This window comes from Elephas maximus, chromosome 21 (assembly GCF_024166365.1).
Source record: "Elephas maximus indicus isolate mEleMax1 chromosome 21, mEleMax1 primary haplotype, whole genome shotgun sequence".
Taxonomy (NCBI): Eukaryota; Metazoa; Chordata; class Mammalia; order Proboscidea; family Elephantidae; genus Elephas; species Elephas maximus.
In genome coordinates this window covers 67,710,122-67,724,780 of record NC_064839.1, presented here as the reverse complement: position 1 = coordinate 67,724,780, position 14,659 = coordinate 67,710,122, and the positions used below count along the sequence as shown (strand labels likewise).

At 38.4% G+C, this 14,659-nt stretch overlaps 1 protein-coding gene and 1 pseudogene across 3 annotated transcripts in view; both read left to right on the top strand.

Moving 5' to 3' along the window:
* Window positions 1-14,659, top strand: part of LOC126064759 (collagen alpha-1(I) chain-like) — a 253,041-nt gene that overhangs the window by 152,851 nt on the left and 85,531 nt on the right. The gene's annotated exons all lie outside the window — the stretch shown is intronic.
* The window catches only part of LOC126064649 (proline-rich nuclear receptor coactivator 2-like), a 33,618-nt pseudogene continuing 28,791 nt past the window's right edge, over window positions 9,833-14,659 (top strand).

The window sequence follows — 14,659 nt, the reverse complement described above, 5'->3', positions numbered from 1 at the left end:
CAACCATTGGACTCTGATTCTTTCCAGATTTCAAAGGAATCTCCACATATCAATAGAATATCTTACATCATTATAGATTAAAACTGCATATGCATACTGCAATTATATATAAAAATAAACAAGCACAGGTATTAACCTAACATAATGTGTTACTACGCCTCCAATAAATCATCTTAGCCTTGGATTAGAGTTGTGCACATTGAAAAAGGCATCTTCTTGGCAGCTTCTTCAAGCTCCCCACTAAAATAACTGTAAAGAAGTTAAATGACCAAAATTCACAATGATATAGAAAGCTAAGAATTAGAAAGTACATTAGCACCAGAATTGTGTGACATTTTCAATAATTTAAAGTTGAAGAAATAGAATTACAAAAAAAGTCTGGGAAGCACCATTCTCTGCCCATTCCCAGACACCAATAAGTCCAGATTCCTGAAAGTGAGTAGGAAGGTCCGGTTGAATCAGCAGATAATCAGGCCAAGAATGGCACCCTCCACCTACTTAGCCCTCCATTTTCCAATTAGTGATTAGTAGAAAGTGTCTCTCTATTCATTGTGAAAGTTAGACTCTTGCTCATCATTTAACAAAATTATTACCTTCTAAGTTCCAGGCCTACCATCCGTCAGTGAGCTATACTGTGGTGACTTGTGTGTTGCTGAAAATTATGCCACTAGTATTTCAAATACCAGCAGGGTCACCCTGATGGACATGTTTTCTTGAGGCTTCCAGTCAAAGACAGAATAAGAAAAAAGGCCTAGAAATCTACTTGCAAAAATTAGCCAATGAAAACCTTATGGATCACAACAGAATTTTGTTCGGCTCACGCTTTGTACAAGTCATCAGGTGGGATCAATCACTAGAGGAGGACATCATGTTTGGTAAAGTAAAGGGCCAGGGAGGGTGTGCAGACCCTCAGTGAGATGGATTGGCACAATAGCTGCAACTATGGACTAGAACATACCAGTGATTATGAGGATGACACAGGCCCAGGCAACATTTTGTTCTATTGTACATAAGGTCACCATGAGTCTGAGTCAACTCAATGGCATTTATCTCTCTCTCTCTCTATCTATACTGTAATTTTTTTAAATAAGGTAAGTAAGAGTCAGATAGTGATGACTGGGGACAGGAGATAGTAATTTTAGATAAGGTAACATTTCAGAGAGACCTTCTTCAAGCTTGCTTTGGACACACCATTAGTAGGGATCAGTTGCCAGAGGAGGACATCATATTTAGTGAACAAGACTGTTAGGACAGTGCAGGAATATTTTGTTCTGTTGTATGTGAGGTCACCATGATTCAGCGATGACTTGATGTCAGCTAACAAAAACAAGTCCCATATGTTTGTCAGTTTGTCATACTGTGGGGGCTTGCATGTTGCTGTGATGCTGGAAGCTATGCCACTGGTATTCAGATACCCGTAGGGTCACCTATGGTGGACAGGTTTCAGCTGAGCTTCCAGACTAAGGCAGACTAGGAAGAAGGGCCCAGCAATCTACTTCTGAAAAGCATCAGCCAGTGAAAACCTTATGAATAGCAGAGGAATGTTGTCTGATATAGCGCCGGAAGATGAGACCCCCAGGATGGAATGCACTCAAAAGACAACTGAGGAAGAGCTGCCTCTTCAAAGTAGAGTCAACCTTAATGACCTGGATGGAGTCAAGCTTTCAGGACCTACATTTGCTGATGTGGCATGATTAAAAATGAAAAGGAACAGCAACAAACATTCATTAATAATCGGAACATGGAATGTACTAAATATGAATCTAGGAAAACTGGAAATTGTCAAAAATGGAATAGAATGCATAAACATCCATATCCTAGGCATTAGTCAGCTGAAATGGACCGGTATTGGCCATTTTGAATCAGACAATCATATGTTCTACTATGTTGGGAATGACAACTTGAAGAGGAATGACATTGCATTCATCCTCAAAAAGAACATTTCAAGATCTATCCTGAAGTACAACACTATCAGTGATAGGATAATATCCATATGCCCACAAGGAAGACCAGTTAATACGATTATTATTCAAATTTACGCACCAACCACTAAGGCCAGATATGAAGAAATCGAAGATTTTTACCAGCTTCTACAGTCTGAAATTGATCTAAATGCAATCAGAATGCATTGATAATGATAAATGGAGAAAAGATTGAAGTTGTCAAGGATTTCATTTTACTTGGATCCACAATCAACAGCCATGGAAGCAGCAGTCAAGAAATCAAAAGATGCAATGCATTGGACAAAGGACCTCTTTAAAATGTTGAAAAGCAAAGATGTCACCTAGAAGACTAAGGTGCTCCTGACCAAGCCATGGTATTTTCAATCACATCATATGCATGTGAAAGCTGGAGAATGAATAAGGAAGACTGAAGAAGAATTGAAGTCTTTAAATTGTGGTGTTGGCAAAGAATATTGAATATACCATGGACTGCCAAAAAAAGAACAAATCTGTTCGGAAGAAGTACAACCAGAATGCTCCTTAGAACCAAGGATGGCAAGACTAGTCTTACATACTGTGGACATGTTACCAGGAGGGATCAGTCCCTGAAGAAGAACGTCATGCTTGGTAGAGGGTCAGCGGAAAAGAGGAAGACCCTCAATGACATGGATTGACACAGTGGCTGCAACAATGGGCTTAACCGTAACAATCGTGAGAATGGCACAGGACCGTGCAGTGTTTTGTTCTTTGGACATAGGGTTGCTATGAGTTGGAACCAACTCAGTAGCACCTAACAACAACAACAAAAACAAGCAGTTCCCAGCACGGTTAGGAATAAATTATGTTTGGGAGAAAACATCTTTTGCAATGCATCCTGGAGCATGTATCTCCCCCATATAAAGTGACTTCAGCACTGACATAGTACTTGTATGCACATCTGTCTGTCTGAATTGCACATGCAGCCAGGCTGTGCCTCAAACTTCCAGACAGTCATAAGACTGCTAGGAATGAGACACATACAGCCACCGGCATAAATCATTCTATGGGTGCCACTCTCATCTGTGATCGAGCCAAGTACGCAAGACACTTCCAGAGTGTGAAAACCATTATTAGTATTTATAGAAAGCCAGCAGTAAATGATAACATCAGATTTCCAACGGGGAAACCTTTACTGTTCGCCAAATTACCCATGTCCGTTTTTATGTTGCTGGGCAGGTACACTGTTGTTCAGGTCAGATGCTGTGTTCATGTCACTGCTGCCTCTGGCTATCCCCATGCTGCTTGGGGGGCCTGCATGGCTCCCAAGGCTTTTGCTCTGACGCTGAGCCTTGCTGGGCCCTGCCCTTCCATGCACAGGATCTCTCAACCTCTGCCAATGGGCCCTTCTAAGCCTTTGCCATCTGGTCCTGCCATGCTACCTTGCCTGCAGGGCTCTCTTGCCACCATACTATCCTGTCCCTGCTGCCCAAGGGAAGAAGGCGTGCAATCCCTGCACAGGGTACACCAGCCTTTCTTGCTCTGAACAAGCATGTGTTACAGCTTTTTTTAGCTCCTTTGACAAGCCCTCTGCCCAGAGGCATCCGGCTTGGCTCTGATGTAGAAAGACCCCTGCACAGGAGCGTCGGAGGCAACTCCTGCATGGTGTCAGTGGCATCACTAGGAGGGTGTAGGGGACGTGGACCGCACTGGTGACCCTGTCAGAGGGACTGACACCCATATGACTGTCTCTAAAATTTTTATGCAGTGTTTCAGTGGAAATTTATTATTTTTTATAAAAATATCCCTGTAGTTAGTTATAACAACAAATTTTTTTTTTTTTCCTAAGCCCAGCTTACACATATCAATATAGCTACAAGGCTACTCTACTTTTTGAACTTTCTAATGTGCTACAATCATAGCTATCCTCATTATCCAATTACAATGGCACTTCGAATCACATTGTTTCTTCTGCAGCAGTTGTTTTCCTTGTAGCAGATGTTTTTATAGTCACCGATCTTCTCAAATTTTCTGGCGTTTTAGCTAGAATATCGTCATGATTAGTATTTGTAAACGTATATGAATACTTTTTTGAGAATTAAGTAGTAATTCAAGGAAAAGGTGGAGAAAAATTAAAAAAAAGGCTTTTGCTCAGCTGCTAATAATGTTGCAACTAATAATTAAATGCAGAAAGATTGTACAAAACAATCTTGTTAGTATTCCTCTAATGTAAGAAATATTACATTTAAGCAATTTACAACATGCTATTTATCACATATTATTCTATGACTAAATTGATAATAGACATTACTGAGGATTCTGTAAGGCCTGGTATGGGAGAAGGTCCACGGGAGAGGGTAACACCAACCCTAGTAATGCCACTCCGTGGGGCACACTCAGGTGTCTGCCGCTCATGAGCAAGTGGGTCAGCTCTTTTAGCTCCACTGGCAAGTCTCCTGCCTGCAGGCTGTCAACACTTGCTCTGTGAGCCAACAAGTTCACCAGAGCCTCCTTGCTCCATGCTGTTTCTTGCTATCTTGCACCTTCTTCAGTGTTACGTCTCTTTCTTCTGGGTCTAGTAGGTTCTCAGCACAGGGACCCAGGTCTAAAGGATGTGCTCCACTCCAGACTCTTCTTGGTGGTAGTGAGGCTTCTCTTCTGTAGGACTGGCCTTTATACAAGCCTAAAACACTACTCCTTGTCAATTTCAAGGCATGGTCCTCCCAGTAGGACCACAGACTGAAAAATTCCCTTAGTAGACCAGAAGTCACTATATTTGCATAGAGCCAGCCAATCATTTTGTGGAAGTTATAAGACAATGATGAGGAAGGCTATATAAAAGCGATTCTGTGCACCACAGTACTGAAATGATAAAAGTCCTGTTTGTATTGCACTCTGTGGACTGGAGATCTTCATGTCACCTATGTTCAGGGTACTGGAAATGACAATGGTTAAAAAGATTTTATTTCAGAACTGTGAAGTAATTTGGATGAAAGATTGCTTTTCACTGAGCCTGGCTAGGAACTGGAGATTTCAACTTATGTTCACGGTGAAGATCTGAGGAGAACTGATTGCATGTGTGTAACATCCACTGAATGTGAGTATAGGGGGAAAAAACAATAAAATATAAGTTGAGCAAAGTACTAAGGACTCAGACGAAAAGTAAGTTTAAAAAAGTATAAGGGTGTTTGCATATTACATGATAGAACTTACCATAATGGTGAGTCTGGTTATTCAGGTTAATGTAATCACGTTTGCTTTTAAAATTCTTCCTAATTGTTATCTGCATTTTTGAGATATAAAAAATAAGTTACTCCTGATTGAGTTTCACCTCCCTTACTTCTTATCTATTTGATCTTGAAAAAGCTTTTTTTATTTAATAGACACTTAATAGAACTAAGTATGTGCCAGTTTTTGGAAACAGTAACTAATTTAATTTTAATAACAAGCATTAGAAATATTATTTCTATTTTACATGTGAAGAAACTAAGGCACAGAGATGTTAGATAATATGCTCAATGTCACAGAGTGAGTGAAAGGTGAACCCTGGCTTCAGACTTCAGGCCTCTGCAATTATTTATTCTCTGACCTGTCTCATAGATGACATGTGAGGATTGAATGAGAAAAATTCTACAACTTCTTAAGAATATACCTTGTCTACTGTAAGTTCATGATGAATATCAGCTTTAAAAAAAAAAAAAGTATATACTAATTTTGGAATAAAACTAATATAGTCAAAAATTACTGAATCATGCTTATAAAAGCATATCCATAGCAATCAGATTTGTAAAAGTATATCTGTAACAAGAATAACTAAATGAGATATTTGAATTTGATACACAATATGTGTGGTAGGACTATAGGTGATAGATGTGTATGTGTGTGTCTATGTGTGTACACATGAACACACATACACACACATATGTAATTTGTCTTCCCTCTAGATCTGTACCAAATTGAGCAGTGAAGCCTGGTTTATTAAATAAATACAGCCAATTTACTTCATATTCAAGCTCTGTATATACTTTTCTGCATCTAATTGAGTAATTATTTTTTAGAATATGAGAAATAACAAAGAAATTGAAACTCTTACTCTTTCACTGCTTCCCCCCCCCCTTTGGTGAGTAACAGATATGTGTGCCTTTGTAGAATAATGCAGAATTAGAAAAATAGATTGATGGGTAGATGGGGGATGAGTGGATGGAAGGATGGACGGATAGATAGATGGATAGACGGGCTTGAATTATAAAGCTCTGGAATTCTTTTCCTATGGCCTGAGGGACAACGAAATGAATTGACTTTCAAAGAACCAATTATGTTTCAAGGAGAAGAAATTTAACTGGGAAAGTGGAATTTCATGAAGGACCTGATAGCTATTTTCAAATGTTGGGGAATACTCATGTGAATATTCATGTGAAAGAGAGCTTTCTAGAATAGTCCCAAAAGAAACCAATCAAATGGAGACTGACTGAGATTCTAACACATGAGGAAGATATTTGAGTTCCCATAAATCACTAGAAACATTTAGGCACTGACTCCATGACCTCTAATCAGGGATGTGGTAGAGAGAATTCAAACAACTAACAGATGCTCCCTTCATATGTTAGCAAGCTCTGATTCTGTGATAAATGAAGAGTATGTAAACACATGATTCCTGGATTCAACGGTTGTTTTTTCAGTTTGGTATCCTTAGTTACTCTGCTTGGGCAGAATTCCAAGACCACTTCTTGCAGGCACAAAACTTTAAACCTAGAGTACAATTTAGAAATTGTTCAGTCTAACCACTTGATTTTATAGCTCAAATAAGATTTAGAATGATTAAGTTTATTTCCCAAGGTCAATCAGTTAGTGGCACACCCATGACTAGAATATAAATCTTCTAACACGTAGCTGTTATTTTTTATTCTGCTGTGCTGCTGGCCAGGAGAAACTGCTTCCTGTTTTTAACCCTGCTCATGATATCTCTGATGTCTAGATGTGCAAAAGCTATCTTGGGACCTCAAAAGGCAATGTCCAAGGACAAGCCAACATTTTGAATTTGTCAAAGTGGAATATGTACAGGACATGGAGCCCTCTTGATACCACAGAAACTGTGATCTAAGCAAGCCTGAAGCTGCCCTTTATCTGACACACTTACTTTATCAAATTAGGAACACATTTTTGCTAAATCACAAAGGGGGATTTAGAGGAATTTTCTGTTATTTTCATGTAAAATCATCCTAACTCAGGCTTAAGAAGTAGCCAAAAATAAGAAAACAGGAAAATAAAGTATGAGATATTACCAGGTCTGCTAAGAGATGCCACACATTTAGGTTTTATGCTGTGTAATATGGGGCAAACTGACTTAAGAAGGTTAGTGAACTGGTTACGTTTGCATTTTGTTTGTTCCTCCACTCTAATATTGCCATAGATTAGATATGCAGTGGTAAAAGACTGAAGTAGTAGGGATGAAAAGAGGGGCATAATTAACAGTACATTTAAGATATTTTCTTTTTAAGGTATAATAACAATGGCTCATGGTTTAATATATATGTCATGAGACAAAGGAAGACTTTGGCATGACCCAGTTTTTTGGTTTGGATAGTGAAGTTTAAGATGAAGGGAAAAGCTAGTAAGATGAGTTAGAGTGAGAAAACATATTTTAAGAATAGCTGAGGAGGGTCATTATGAATGTGTTCAGTATAATACCCACTGAAAAACCCAAATTGGGTTATCAAGTTACCCTTTAAACAGATTGACCCAAAATTCATTGTGGATATCATCATTTGAGAACTATAAGTGTATAGATAATAGGCACAATGATGATTCTAGACCTGTTAACCACAGAAAATAGCACAGAGTAAAGAGAATAGTAGATTGAAAACATGGGGAATGCTGTTGGTATGGGGTAGGAGAAAAATTTCTTTCCAACTCCTGATGTTTCCTTCCCCACAGAGGAAATTCATTTAGCCCAACACTCCTGCCTCTCTCTGCCTTCTCAACCCTTCCTCCATTTGACTGGTGGCTTTGAAAGGAAAAGTGAGCCTGCTTATCTTGGTCCCTTTCTTCCTTCTTCTTGGGTGCAAGCCTGCCCATAAAGAACATGTTTTGCCCTGCTCTCATCCTGAGCAGAAGATCCCTGTCTCTACAGGGGTAGCCTCAAAATTCCCAATATTCCCAGTGTCTGGAAGATGTGTGTTTGTGATTGTGGGGGTTAAGATAAGGAATTTAGCTTGCCTACAGCTGTAAACCATGTCAGCAATACACGTATGATTTCTTTTCTTCTACCTGTTTAAAACTTTAGATTTTTTCCTGATAGTGTCACAATTTAGAGAAGTATTATTTTTGGGCTCTTGCAAACCCCAGACAAACACCAACATGTTCAGTGCAGGCAGAAGATGGAGGGCCCATGAAGCCACCTTGAAAATTATTGTTACTGAGGCAGGAACAATAGGATCTTCTATTGTAGTTGCAGAGTCTCTTGGGATTAGAAAGCAACTTTCTACTCCTAATCTTCAACACATCCACTCTACTAGGACACTTGTGTCCCCAAGAAAGGGAACTTACATGTTATAGCAATGATTAGATTTTCTTAATACAAACATCCAGGTTTCCTGGATGGCAAATACAGAATCCAGTTTAGCATTTGAAAATTACTCAAGCAGGAACCTATTCACTTTATGTGCGTTTGCTTGGAAAAATCTGCTTTCATCAATTGACTTAATAACAGCTGATGCCCTCTGTGTGGCAAGCATTGTTGAGGGAATTAAATGCACCATTGTAGGTGCTTCTTCATTCCAGTTTCATAAGATGTGTGGAATGACAAGTACCTCTCTTTGATACACCATCTATTGACTTTCTATTAGATCAATAAAGACTCTGGTACAAGCTGTACTCCCAGTTAAAAAGAGAACAACCTTGCAATTGACATCAAATGTTAGAAAGTCACTTAAAGCTTAAGACAGCTATTATTTTTTTTTTCTTTCTGAAAGAACTATACTACTAATATAGAAAAAGTTCAGGGTTTCATAATACATCTGAAATTATAGTTCATTTTTATCGTAATATAATAATCTAAATGCCACTGTGCATATCCAAAGGTCAATTTTGATACGTTTTCCCTTTAGGGTAAAGACATGAAGTTTTAAATTTTTTTTTTTTTTTTTTACCAGAAAATAAGGGCAATGAATTTGACAGATTAAATCCTACTTCAGAGCTTACTTATTCCAAAAACACCATAGTCCATGCATAAAGAGAGACAGAAAATATACACACAGACACTAAGCTCTACCCAGAAAACCCAGTGCCATCGAGTCGACTAAGCTCTAGAAGCAATGAAATGACTAAAATGTCTCCTTTCAAGATGAGCTTATACAGCATAATGCTGAGTAAAACTACATACCAGAGCTACCCTGAGTGGGAAAACACATACTGGTTATTTCCTGGCTATTTTAATGACCCTCTCATCCAAATTCCAGAACTTCATTACTTTCTATGTTAATTCCAGGAAATAAAGATTTACTTCCCTCAGAAAAAATACAGCTCTGCATCTCTCTCTACACACATGCGTGTACACATACATGCATTTAGAAATACACACACACAAGCACACTCAAACTTTAAACTGGCACCTCTCATAGCTCCATCTTTATCTACAAACACAATCACTATTTCTTTCTGTGTGTGTATGCACACCTATATTATATTTTTATTTACTATATAAATTATTTAAAGTCAAGCCCAAAAGGATGAGGAAAAAATGAGAATTCAGGGGAACAACTGAAAGAGTCCAAGGACATTGCTGAAGAGGCTGACTGTGGATAGGGAGAGTTGGCTGTAAACTACTCCTAATCCAGAGTGACCGGGAGCATGCAGACAAGTTGGTTGAGATCTCAGAAGACTAACTTTGACAGCTAAAAGAACAATTAACAATAATGGATCAGACCTTGAAAGCATTAACGGCTGCAGAAGATAAGTTCTTGAAAAAGGAAGGTAAGTGCAAGGAAAAGATCACGATTTTTTGTGATAAGCTGTAGTAGGCTAGGAGCCCTGGTTGCACAGTGGTTAAGAGATTGGCTGCTAAACAAAAGGCTGGGAGTTGGAATCCACCAGCCGCTCCTAGGAAAACCTATGGGCAGTTCTACTCTGTCCTGTATGGTTGTTATAAGTCAGAATCGGCTTGATAGCAACAGGTTTAGTTTTTTTTTTTTTTTTTTTTTTTTGGTGGGGGGGTACTAGGCTGAGACTAAGATTGAGTTTGTACATAGGTCAGTAAACAAATTTAAAAAATGTGTTGATGACTTAGAAGATGCACTGTATACTCAGAAACTGAGGCCCAAAGACATCAGAGACATCAGAAAGGATCTGGGCCACACTCCCAACAATGAGATTTTTATATACGTTTCTTTGATTTATCTATCCCAAGACTCCTTCATTAAGCTGGATATTCCACCTCTTTGAGATCCTTAGTTTGTATCTTCTCCAGCTGCCCTGTTTTATTTATTTATTTTATTTTTTAGCATTCTGCCTTTGGGCCAGGCACACACTGTGTTTTCTATTGTACAGAAGCTCTTCATTTCAGTATAAAATATACACCACGTGAAACTTATATCTGTATAGATCTCTCTCTCTTTATCTGTATGTCATCAACTTAGAGAGGCAGGGGTTTAGGTGTTAATAAGATATTAGAATCAGAAAGGCTAATATACTATGAGCTTTCATATCCTCATGATGTCTTTTCAAATCGTGGTTGCTGATAGATTTTCTTCTCCTCCAGTATTAGTTCTAGTGAATTGTGTCTTGTTCTATGGCATACCTGGCTACTACACAATGTGGTTGAGAAGGTATTCTTTTTCACAGAATCCTTATTTGTCTTCAGTCTGTATTAGGCCTGTCTGTTCTGCCTCCTTGGTCTTTACTACATTAGCTCAAATTGGACAAAGAATATTTTGAATTGATATGCGTCAACATATGTCCATGCTTAGAATGTTGCAATTAAGTTTAGTATCTGTTCACTCTAAATTCTCTTTATTTTAAGTAAGTGTGTGTGTGTAATGCTTTCTCTCTCATGCCTTTAATTATCAATTCTATAGAATGTTGACTTCTCTGAGAAGTAAACTGTTGTCTTTCCTCACTGGACTTTCTATCTTGAAGGAGAAGAAATTATATTTGAATTGGTCAGATCACTAGATATTTTATTGGAACATTTCCTCATAGGATAGACTTATTAATATGTCTAAAACTTCGAGTACACTCCAGGTGTCCAAACTGTTATGGACATTATAGTGTCTGGTCTGGTAACCTGTGGATTTGGTGGGACAAGGAAAATAATATTTGGTAATTATACGGGTAAGATTTATCTGATTATAGCCTTTTCATAATTTTCACTAGAAAAATAGTAACCAATATTCAAGAAAAATATTTATCTCATTATTTTTTCTTTTGAGACATAAAGCAATTTTTTAATACTGGGGGTATTCCCACCACATCAATTTTCTAAGGCTAGATAGCTATCTTTAGGTGATTGAAATTAATTGGATGCTGATATTTGTATTTTTAATCAAAGAGCAAGATCAGTTCATTACAAATGTGGAACTTTTTCTTTTCATTTTCAATATATGATTTGACTTTAATCTCTGAAGGAGAAAGCATGCCTGTAACAAATCTTTTTGGCTTTCGAATGTAAACAGCTCTTAATATTTCAGAATAATTCTATAACAAGTTGACTTGAACTTGTTAAAATTCACTATACTTCTCTATTTTATAATTTTACTTTCTTAAATATACATATTTCTGAAATATTTATATTATTATCTTATTTTTAAAATGAACATTCCATAAGGCAGTTGGTTTAGAAGAAACTACTAAAATTATGTATTTTCTCCATGAGTACATGTATGTCTATTTAATACCCATTGATTTTGTATGACCAATTCCTTTTGCCCATTCGTATAATATAGCTTGTTCTCTTGCTTGAATTACAGGGGTGGACATGAGACTAAAACTCTGATGCTCATAGTATTTTACCTCCCTGCTATAGTGATAGGGTTGCTACGAGTCAGAATCGACCCAACGGCACTCGGTTTTTTTTTTTTCTGGGTGCTATAGTGATTGAGTCAATGGGCCAGACTTTGATTCAAATTGTTCTTCCTTGAAATTTTTGGAACTTTATCTAGGAAAAGAAAAAAAAAAAACTATATTGCTCTAATTGTGAAATTTTAAAGATGTGAAACAAGAAGTATTAGTAATCATGACTTCAACCACCCTGAAAGAAATGGGTCCATTATCCAGGATAAAATTGAGAGAAGAGATAAAAATACATCCCTATAGGCATCAGAGTCTGGTTCCAGTTATTCCTGATACTGTCTTTAACCTAATACACCACACAGTTCATGTATATGAGTCAAAAAATTGCTCTTTTCTATAGTCATCATGGGTGTTGATCGAATAGATCTTGAACAAAACATTGCTTAAGATGGGGGAGAGAGAGAGAGGAGGGAATCAGGGTCATGAAGTAAGAGAACTTCTATGCCAGCAAGCAAGGCTCACTACTTTTGGGTTCAAGGGGTTTGGAACAGCCACTGATGGCTTAGCCAAAAACCAAAAAACAAGTTCCCATTGAGTCAATTCCAACTCATAGTGACCCTAAAGGAGCATCCAATATTTTCAGCCTATCCAAAGCCCTATTCCATATCACCTTTGGTAACTCCTTGATCTTACCTCTTTCCACCAGGCGAGAGTGAGCAAAATCTGAAACACCATTGCCATAGCTTGTTTCAATCCTACTTCAGCCTCTAACAGGAGGGACAATGGAGTTCCCCTCTTTCTATCCCCTGAATACCACTTGACTAAGGATTTTGAATCCTGGGGAGTCTTCTCATATTTCCTAACCAAGAAGACAATGGTCCTTGTCCATCTGTGGTACAGTGAATTGCTTTAATATGTTCCTTCTAGCCATGGTCTTGTAATTCCCACAAAATGATTAAGTGAGACTATCTATGCATATGTGATGCTTGTGTCCCAGCAAGGGGATTGAACAGCTTAGCTAATGCAAATAAAGTACATAGAACACTTGCAGGGGTGGGACTATGCAAATATGGTGCATGAAATTCTTATAGGAGATTTTTCAGTTTTACTATCCCACTAGGTTTAAAGGGAGCCAATCCTAGAAGTTGGAGGGGGATCTCACTACCATCCAGAAGAAGAGCCAGGAATGGAGTACATCCTGTGGAGCCAGAGTCCCTGAGTAGAGAACCTCCAAGACCTGGGAGACAGAGAGAGTTGTAATACTAAAGATGGGAGAATGTGGCAGTGGCATAAAACAGCCGTGGCATGGGACTGCATGCTAAGCTTGCCTATCCATGGAGTGAGAGAGCTGAGTGCCTTTGTGTAGGAGGCTTCTTGGCAAAGTAGGGTGTCTCTGGGCACATTTCATCAGAGCTAAAGAGCTTTGTAATACTTGCCCAAGCAGGGGTCCAGGCCAAGAATGGGGACCCAGGCCACAGTTAAAAGCTGACAAAGTGTCTCTATAGGAAGCAACATAGATGATTTTTTTTTATTGTGCTTTATGTGAAAGTTTACACTTCAAGTCAGTTTCTCATACAAAAACTTACACACATTGTTGTGTGACCCTAGTTGCTCTCCCTACAGTGTGACAGCACACTTCTTCTTTCTACCCTGTATTTCTCATGTCCATTCAACCAGCTCCTCGCTCCTTCTGCCTTCTCATCTCACTTCCATGCAGGAACTGCCCACATAGTCAGTCTCATGTGTCTTCTTAAGCAGAGAAACACATGAAGCAGCATAAATAATTCTTGAGAACATGAGATTACATACAAAAAGCAAATTTCAGAGGGATAAGTGAAATATGATGTAATTTAGCCTTGCCCACACCAAAGCAGGAAACCCTGGTGGCAGTGGTTAAGAGCTAGAGCTGCTAACCAAAAGGTTGGCAGTTCAAATCCACCAGGCTCTCCTTGGAAACTGTATGGGGCAGTTCTTCCCTGTCCTATATGGTAGCTCTGAGTCGGAATCAACTCAACGGCAATGGGTTTGTTTGTTTGTTTGTTTTGGCTTTACACCAAAGCAAGGGCATTAAATTTTAGAACAGAGAAATGGAGATACATTGAAAAGTACTCAGCAGAGAATGGCATGATCTGAGTTATATCGTTTAAAAGTGTCACTCTGACCTCAGTGTTGAGAATTCACAGTAGGAAACAAGGGATGCAATGCAAGCTATGCAACGTCCAGGCACATGATCACAGTGGTTTAATCCAGATGGTAGCAGTGGAGGTGGTGAGAAGTGGTCATATTCTGAACAGGCTGTGAAGGTAGAACAGAAAAACTTTGTTATTGGATGAAATGTGAGAAGTGAAAAAATAAGAAGAATCAGTACATACTCCAAGTATATTTTAGTTTGTGCAAGGAGAAGGATAGAGTTGTCATTAATTTTTCATGGGAAGACTATAAGAGAAGCAGATAGGGAAATCCATTTATATCATATCTCATTGTGTTTCTGTCTTCTTGATTCATTTCTGATTGAACCTTGTGGGATACAGGAGTCATCAGCATATAGATGTTATCTGAAGTAAAGAAATTGAGTGAGATCAGTGAGAATGCAAATGTAGATGGAGAAGAGTACAAGTACTAAGTTCAGGAGGGAATGATAAAGCTTGGTAACTAAGTGAGATGAAACCTAAGAACTAGTAGCCACTGTAGTAGGAGTATAGCCAGAATAAAGTGGTGCAGTGGAATCCAAATCA